The following is a 9,707-nucleotide window of genomic DNA, read 5'->3' as shown; positions in this document are numbered from 1 at the left end:
GGAAGTTATGATCTGGGTTACTGTTAAGATGGGTTATTTTACCTCAACTTGGTTATTAATAACCCAGGTTATCAGTAAAATAACCCATCTTAAAGGTAGCCCAAGATAATAATTTCCTTCCTTGAGGGTAAAATAACATGACTTATGAGTAGCCCACATTGATAATTATGCTCCAAGGGGACCTTTTACTAAGCCACGGCAAAAAGTGGCCTGCGGCAGTGCGAGTGCATCTTTTGGGCACACGCTGGGCCAGTTTTTGTTGTGTCCTGGAAAAAGGGTCTTTTTTTAAGGGGCCGAAAAATGGACGTGCAGCACAATAAAAACCAGTGCATGTCCATTTTCGGCCTGAGACCTTACCGCCACCATTAACTTAGTGGTAAGGTCTCACGCGCTACTCGGTCAGTGCGCCAACTGCCATTTACCGCCGGGTAAGCACCACGCAGTAGAAAGTGGAAAAGAATTTCTACCGCATATTTTCGGCATGCGCCAAATTCAGAATTACCGCTCGGGCATGCGGTAGCCGGGCGGTAATGCTGATTTTGCATGCACTGGACACGCATAGGCCCTTACGTGCCTTTGTAAAAGGGCCCCCTAATGAGGGAAGTTATCAACATGTGCTACTGTTAAGACAGGTTATTTTATCACAACTCATACTATTTTAGCACAGGTCCCATTTTATATAGTGAGACCTAGAGGGGAATAATCGAACGGCGCCGGCAAAATTGATGGCCGGCCATCTTCGGGGCCGGCGCCGTAAGCAGGCAGAGCCAAGCATATTTTTGAAATACGGTTGGCGCCAGCCAAATCGCTCGCCGGGTTTAGAATAGGATCGCCGGCGGATTGCCGGGTTTAGATGAGATGGCCGGGTCCGATTTTCAGCCATAATGGAAACTGGACCCAGCCATCTCAAACCCGGCAAAATGCAAGGCATTTGGCCATGGGAGGAGCCAGCGTTTGTAGGCACTTGCCCCACTGACATGCCAGGACACCAACCGGGCACCCTAGGGAGCACTTAAAAAATCTTTTTAAAAAAAATTAGCTTCCAGATGCATAGCACCCTTCCCTTGTGTGCTGAGCCCCCCAAATCCCCCCCCCCCAAACCCACTGCCCACAAGTCTACACCATTACCATAGCCCTAAGGGGTGAAGGGGGGCACCTACATGTGGGTACAGTGGGTTTGGGGTTTTTTTGGAGGGCTCAACATTAACCACCACAAGTGTAACAGGTAGGGGGGATGGGCCTGGGTCCACCTGCCTGAAGTGCAGTTCACCCACTAAAAACTGCTCCAGGGACCTATAAACTGCTGTCAGGGAGCTGGGGATAACATTTGAGGCTGGCATACAGGCTGGCAAAAAATGTTTTAATTTGTGTGTGTGTGTGTGTGTGTGTGTGGGAGGGGGTTGGTGACCACTTGGGGAGTAAGGGGAGGTGATCCACGCTTCCCTCCAGTGGTCATCTGGTCAGTTGGGACTCTTTTTTGGGACTTGGTCCTAAAAATTCATGGACCAAGACCGCCCGGCGAAATACTCGTTCGAGCCGGCGGGTTTTTTTTTCATAATAAGGTGAAGCCAGCCATCTTGTAACCCTGCCCCGCTCTGCCCCCCTTCCCACCTTCGCTACCCTACCAACATGCCCCCTTGAAGGTTGGCCGGTGCCGCAACGAAAAAGCAATTGGGGCTGGCCAAAATCGGCTTTCGATAATACCGATTTGGCCGGGATTGAGAGATCGCCGGCGATTTCCCGATTTGTGTCAGAAGATCGCCGGCGATCCCTTTCGAAAATAAGCCTGCTAGTTACTAATAACTCGGATCAACAGTAAAATAACTCATGTTCACAGTAGCCCATGTTGACAACTTCTTCCTTTAAAAGTTTATGAAAATGTAAAGGCCTCTTCCAAACAGGTTTGCACTTGGATGACCTTTGAAACGCTATCACACATTTTATTATAAAAACCAACAAGTGGGTAAGTTCATTTCAGAAAGGGCAAATAGCTATCATTTTCTGGAGCGTAGCCTGGCTTCACTCTAATAAAAAGGACTCCAGTGGAATGAAAAAAACCACTGGAGGCTTGAAATTAAGAAAACAAACATCTGACCACATTTCAGTCTTGTGGTTCAGGAAGCGCTGAACAGAGACAAAATTACATGAAATCCTGCCAAGGCTTACAGAAAATCTGTTGGTTGCTGAAAAGAAAACTGGGTGTGCCTGCAAAGCATTTGCATTTAAGTATATTGTAGTTGGGAAACAATGGAACTGATTAATATGAACATGATAGCAGGGGAAAAAAAGTTTCCACAGCTCAGCTCAGCAAAAGAACATTGAATTACTACTAAACAAAATGTCCCAGAAGTATACATCACACATTGGAATTTGCAAGTGATATACACCCCTCATGGAGATGATTTTCTTTTTTGGCACTTGCAGCTTTAGTATTCTGCTCTTCTTACAGTACGGAGATTCTGTTGCACAATCCACTTCCCGCCTCCTCCCACCACTACAGAAGTGTCTTGATTCATACAGCATGTTGATTATCCATGCCCAGTTCTACCCATAAATGTTAAAAAGTAGCTGACAATTTTTTTTTTGTTTTGCTGCTAAACAGACCCATGTTGACACTGTCTGAAATGTAAACAGAATCTTTGCAGGATATATAGATGGTCAAGAATACATCATAGTTGTGTAGTATTCAACATTTTGAAAGTCGAGGAGTTCTAATATTTCTGCCATGCTCATTTTTCTCTGTCTAGCTCCTCATTGAAATTCCAGGCGCACTTGCAGTCAATGCAAATAGTGATTGTGTAGCACAATTCATTCTTTTTCATTGTGACCAGTCATACAGTGTATGAATTTTAAATTATTGATGTTGGAACACTGAACAACCTACCAATATGTACAGAAACTCTTAAACGTCTTACAAACGTCTTACCTTCCATGCTGCTTAACCATCCTTAGTAGCCTGGAAATAGATAGTACAAAGGCAGTTTCAACATAAGTTGAGAGTCCTTTTCCATTCTTAACCTGGTGCATGCAAAAACAAGCAAACAAGACCAGAAGTATCTCATACTGCAACTTCAGTCATTGTGTTTGTCTAGTTTTCCAGTGCAAAGTTTACCTTGCCTTCCTGGCAACAAGCTAGCTCAGCTTCCAAACGTAATCTTGTGTGTGACAGCTAAGTTATTTCATTATTGTTTTGATGAGAGGATTACATTGAATGATTATAAGCAAGAAAAATAATATATATATATATATATAAGTAAAATATGGGATTATAGTGGAGGAGTGGCCAAGTGGTTAGGGTGGTGGACTTTGGTCCTGAGAAACTGAGTTTGATTCCCGGCACAGGCAGCTCCTTGTGACTCTGGGCAAGTCACTTAACCCTCCATTGCCCGCCGCATTGAGCCTGCCATGAGTGGGAAAGCACGGGGTACAAATGTAACAAAAATAAAATAAATTACTCAGATTTAATAAATAATAAAAGAATAGGAGGTTTTTGGTTGGTGATGAGCCTCAGCCTAGAGTGTGCCTCGAGATATATTGATGACTAAGTTCATTCTGGCACCTGAGCATTTTGAGACCTTTTCCTCCTAACCTTAACTTTTATTCTGAATTTGGCATTTTGATCTTTCAACATACAAAGAGGGGCATAATTGAACGGAAACGTCTATCTCCATGGGCGTTTATCTCCGAGAACGGGTCCGTGAAGGGGCGGACCGAACCATATTTTCGAAAAAAATAGACGTCCATGTTTTATTCGACAATTTGTGAGCTGGGCGTTTTTGTTTTTCAGTGATAATGGAAAATGAAAGCGCCCAGCTCAAAAACGAATAAATCCAAGGCATTTGTTCATGGGAGGGGCCAGGAGTCGTAGTGCACTGGTCCCCCTCACATGCCAGGACACCAACCGGGCACCCTAGGGAGCACTTTTACAAAAACAAAAAAAAAGGTAAAAGAGCTCCCAGGTGCATAGCACCCTTCCCTTGTGTGTTGAGCCCCCCAAATCCCCCTCAAAACCCACTGCCCACAAGTCTACACCATTACTATAGCCCTAAGGGGTGAAGGGGGGCACCTACATGTGGGTACAGTGGGTTTGGGGGGGTTGGACAACTAAGCATTAAGCAGCACAATTGTAACAGGTAGGGGGATGGGCCTGGGTCCACCTGCCTGAAGTCCACTGCACCCCCTAACAACTGCTCCAGGGACCTGCATACTGCTGCCAGGGAGGTGGGTATGACATTTGAGGGTGAAAATAAAAAGTTGTGAAACATCATTTTTTGTGGTGGGAGGGGGTTAGTGACCACTGGGGGAGTCAGGGGAGGTCATCCCCGGTTCCCTCTGGGGGTAATCTGGTCATTTAGGGCACTTTTTGGGGCCTTATTCGTGAAAAAACAGGGTCCAGGAAAAGTGCCCTAAATTCTAGCTACAAACGCATACGTTTTTTCCATTATCGGCGAAAGGCGCCCATCTCTCCTCAGCCGATAACCACGCCCCAGTTCCACCTTCGCCACGCCTCCGACACGCCCCCGTCAACTTTGTACGCTTCTGCGATGGAGTGCAATTGAAAACGTCCAAAATCGGCTTTCCATTATACCGATTTATTCATTTTTGTGAAATAAACGTCTATCTCCCAATTTGGGTCGAAATCTAGGCATTTTTCTCTTTCAATTATAAGGTGGAAAGTGTGATTATCTGCAGTCAATTGTTGATATTAACATGTGCTAATGTTGTCATTAAAAAGATTTACAGTGTGAGCACGTCCTGCCACTCATTTTGTAGTATCCATGCACTGACTAATTAGTGCACAATAATGTAGCTGCGCTGATTTATTTATTAATTTTTTTATTTATAGCATTTATATCCCACATTTTCCCACCCATGGGCAGGCTCAATGTGGCTTACATCAATCTACAAAAAACATACACCAATTCAGCAAACAATCAAAGTCAATGAAGTAAAGAGACTAGCGAGTAACAGCAAAGGAGAGGAAAAGGAGAAAGAGTAATAAAGTTCAATATGTCCATTCTCCGCCCACTGACCCGTCCCTTCAAAAAACTTTAGCACACGCATATTTGGAGTTACGACAGGATGCATGAAGCATCTCACAGTATGCAATTTAAGCTGTGATAGACACACATTAGTGCCTAATGCAGCTTAGTAAAAAGGCCAATTTGTGCCCAACTGGCACCTACACGCATGAATATTACATTCATGCATGTAAGTGCCAGTATTCTATAACTTTAATTTACAAATTGTACTTACTTTTTGGAGCTAAGATTACAGAATTAAGGGGACAATTTTTCTATGAGAATATTTAGGGGGTAGTTACAAAGGTGGGTTAAGACAATAATGCACAAGATTTGCCTTTTAATGTGCCTTAAACTGCAATACCGTGCATTATATTACCTTAACACATGTTAGTTTAAATGACTGCAGGAAACCTAACAATGAGATGCAAATGCATGCAAAACTCTTCATTATTATTTAAATTGAATAAGGCAATTGGTGGTTTTTTTTCTTGTCTGGAGTATTTGGCATGAACTATGGATGCTCCCAGGTGCAATCTTAAAAGGGCTTGTGTGAGAAAAGAAATGTGTTTCCCCTTCTGCAAAGACCCCACCCCCAAATACAAACCCCAAACAAAACTCTATGAAGACCTCACTTTGAAAAGACACTCCCTTCCTGAAAGATCCCACCCTCCCAGAAGCCCCCCAGGCCTATTGCTTAGAATCTCTAGTGACTAGGGATTCCACGTATGGAGTGATTCCCAGTTGCTCTTGCCCCTACAAATGCCTACTTTAAAACGGCATCGTTGATCCCTAGTGGCAGTCTCACAGGTTAGCAATTCGATATTTCCAGGAAGAATTAATAAAGCGGCTTATGAGTTTTATGAGAAGTTGTGTTACTTATCATGTACTGCAGGAGATATTGCAGGTTAGTGACTCCTGCAGTAAACTAATGTGTAGTAAACACCAACTTTTATTGCATTTTAGTAACTACCCTCCCCACCCTTACAGCATATGCATTAAGCATTAAAACTTAGTGTGCATGCAAAGGCTGTGCAATTGGTACCACCCATTTGGTGGGTTAATATGCCTTAAATATTTAGGGGTCAATATTCATCTGGTGGTGCTTAGCATTTTGCAGACCCCTGCAGGCATTCTACCCAGAAAATCAATGTCAAGCCAATGTGCACTGCTGCTGGCTGTGCTGGTCCAGCCCCCTCTGACATAGACTTCCTGTTTCGGAGGGGTGAATTGGAAGACCCAGTAGCAGCATGCATCTAGGCAGGAACCCAGCACCTCTTTTCTTTTTTTGCTGCTACTGCTGCTCCTGGTGGCAGTGCCAGGGTGAATGTTGAAAAGAGTGTGTAGCCACTCATAAGAACAGCCCCCCCCCCTTGTATTTACATGCTATGCCACTTATGTGACCCATTACAGAATAGCTGCCACTTGTATGCATATGTATACACTTACTCTCAAAAATGCTAGTATTCTGTACATGTACATGCCACCCTGGCCTTCTTCCAGCCCACCCTAGCCCCACTCCACCTTAGCCTCTCCAAACAGCTGAGTCAGTCACTGATCACCTATGCTCTGTCCTAATATTTTATGGCTTGGTGGAATGGGTAAGAAGGAATAACCTGCTATGAGTGAAAGGAGCCAAAGGATGAGTTGGTGCATGAATTCTTTGAGTTGGTGTATCAATGCCTTTTGACCTGCTGACAGGGGAGTATAGTGATTGGACTATGATGACCTTTGTTGTCTGGGGGATATAATTGGTGGGAGGTGGCCATTGGGCCATCGGGGACATGTCTGGTACATTGAGGCAGCGGCTCATTGGTGAAAGTGACCATGGGAGGAAGATGGGAAAGGTAGTGGTTGGGGCTGGGACGGATGTTTGATTTGGTGATAGCGGTACAAGGTGAGTCAGGGCATATAAGCTCCCTCTCCTCCCCCATTCTTTTGCCTTGTGGGAATGAAAAATGTGTTTCTGCCCAGGAAAGGGTATTAGAAAAAATACTCACATGAGGACCTAAGGCGAAATGACTGTCAAGCAAATCCTTATTGTCAGTTGGATGGCCAACTCCGATGGTACTGGTGACTGGAGGGATATGTTTGGATCACTTTTGATTTATTTTAAGTTACATTTGTGGTGAGTCGGCCAGGTTACATTAGCATCGAAACACCAATTTATATTGTCCATTGTTCTGGTTTCATTTCCTCTACCAGGATCATTATTAGTTGAATGTCATCCTATATAATAATTCTCACCTCCAACATTCTAATGTGCCTGGTACCGTGGCTCCCTCGAAGGTGGTCTGCTAGGCAGTTTAGAATGCACTGACGTCAGTTATGTCACTGACAGCTGATTCCAAGGCAAGGGGAGGAGTAGGGAAACACGCTCCGCGTGTTTCCTTACTCCTCCCCCTGCCTGGGAAACAGCTGTCAGTACCCCCCCCCCCTCAGCGCAACACCCAAGTCCCTGCCCTGCAAAACCGCGAGCCAGGCAGGGGGAGGAGTAGGGAAACTTACTCCTCCCCCTGCCTACCAATCAGCTTTCAGTGCCCCCCCTCGGCGCAACACCCAAGCCCCTCCGCCCTGGTGCAGCACCCAAGCCCCTAACCGCACGACGCATCACCCGAGACCCTCCCCCCGGCGCATCACCGAAGCCCCTACCCCCCTTCTCGGGCACATCAACTCCCTCGACACCCGCAGCCGCCAATACTAATGCTGTCCGGCCGCTGCTGATTCTCCTGCGGGTGGCGAGGGGGTTGATGTGCCTGGGGGGTGGGCTTGGGTGATGCGCTGGGGGGTAGGGGTTTGGGTGATGTGCCGAGGGGGGAGGGGAGGGTGGCTGGACATGGGTGGCTGGAGGGGGGCAGGGGGAGGGGAGGGTCGCTGGACATGGGTGGCTGCAGGGGGAGAGGAGGGTCGCTGGACATGGATGGCTGTGGGGGGGGGGCAGGGAAGAGGGAGGTGGGGAGGGGGTCCTAAGACCAGATGGGTGCTGCAGGGGAGGGCAGGGGAGACAGAAGGGAAGCTGCAGGGGGGGCAGGGGAGAGAGGTGGGTCGCTGGACATGGGTGGCTACAGGGGGGCAAGGGGAAAGGAGAGGAGGGTCATTGGACATGGGTGGCTGCAGGGGGGCAGGGGAGAGGAGGGTTGCTGGACATGGGTAGCTGCAGGGGGAGAGGAGGATCGCTGGACATGGGTGGCTGCAGGGGGGGTAGGGGGAGAGGAGAGTCGCTGGACATGGGTGGCTGCAGGGGGAGTAGGGGAGAGAGGAGGGCCGCTGCACATGCATGGCTGCAGGGGCAGAGGAGGGTTGGTGGGGAGGGGGGTCTTGAGACCAGATGGGTGGCTGCAGGGGGGGGCAAGGGAGACAGGAAGGACGCTGCAGGGGGGGGGATTACCTTGCTAGCGCCCGTTTCATTGCCTTCGGCAACGGGCCTTTTATACTAGTCTACATATAAATACACACTCATACCAAAACCATAATGAAACGAAAACTTTAAAAATAGTGTGGGAGAGGGTAGATCCTTTGGTATACTACATCTCAGTAGGCATGGCATAGAAAGATCCCCATCCCAAAGCACTTCAAAGGAGCACTGGATGAAAAGGGGCTTAAGGCATCCTAACATAAACCTTTAACCCTGATATCCTCAACTCTACTCAGCATAAATGAACGCTTGACAAGATAGGAAGATCAGGAGGACAGTTTTCCCTCAGACTGAATAAATCAGGATTAATTGACCATAGCCTGTAGTGCACATCTCAGCTATGTCCTTTCCAAAATCTAAACTGTTGTGAATTAAAAAAAAAAAACATTAATTTATCCAAAAAATTGAGTAATTAACCTACAACCACTTTATAAAATTACTTTTACAATAAAAGAAAGATTAGAAATATAAGAATGAGAAAGATCTGATAGATCCAGCGGGAGTTTCATAAGGAAAATCCAAATCCTAGATTCCTTTCTATGCTATAGGGATAAGTCACAATACCAAGTTGGTATTTACCATAATACTGATAAACGGGAAAAAAAAACTTACATTTAGCATGTGCTAAATGATAAGATGCCCATTATGTTTGTATGGGCGCCTTATAATTTAGCATGTGCTAATTATTAGTGCACATTAAATCTGTTAGCGCACCTTAGTAATAGAACCCCTTAGTGTGGGAGTTTTCATGGATTGTTAAGGCATGGTGTCAGCAGTTCATGGTGCCTAGGATTCTCTGTATGTCTAACGCAGAGGTAAGATTAAAACTTGCAAAGGAACTTTCCTCACCCAAAAGGGAAATTACCCCTTTTTTTTACAATTCTCTTTTTATAGCTTATAAAGTCTGCATTAGACTGCTTATGTTTTTGGAGTGAAGCTTGTATATTGTCTGTCTTCTTGGCATGAGAAGTAGCAAATTGATCTGGCGTAAACAGATGTCCCAGGACCTCTGATGTGGTTTGACAAGAACTAATTAGTTTCACCACTGTGGCAGACAGTTTGTGTGTATGACTTCCCTGGGGGCATATGTGTGAATAATTTCTCTCTTTGCCTGGCAGATCTTGATTTTATAGCCTCCAGTATTTAAAGGGAAAGGGGATGGGATTTGATATACCGCCTTTCTGTAGTTACAATCAAAACAGTTTACATATTATATACAGGTACTTATTTTGTACCTGGGGCAATGAAGGACTAAGTGACTTGCGCAGTGT

This window comes from Microcaecilia unicolor, chromosome 2, assembly GCF_901765095.1.
Source record: "Microcaecilia unicolor chromosome 2, aMicUni1.1, whole genome shotgun sequence".
Taxonomy (NCBI): Eukaryota; Metazoa; Chordata; class Amphibia; order Gymnophiona; family Siphonopidae; genus Microcaecilia; species Microcaecilia unicolor.
The sequence above is the reverse complement of the archived record's forward strand: the minus strand, read 5'-3'. Positions refer to the sequence as shown.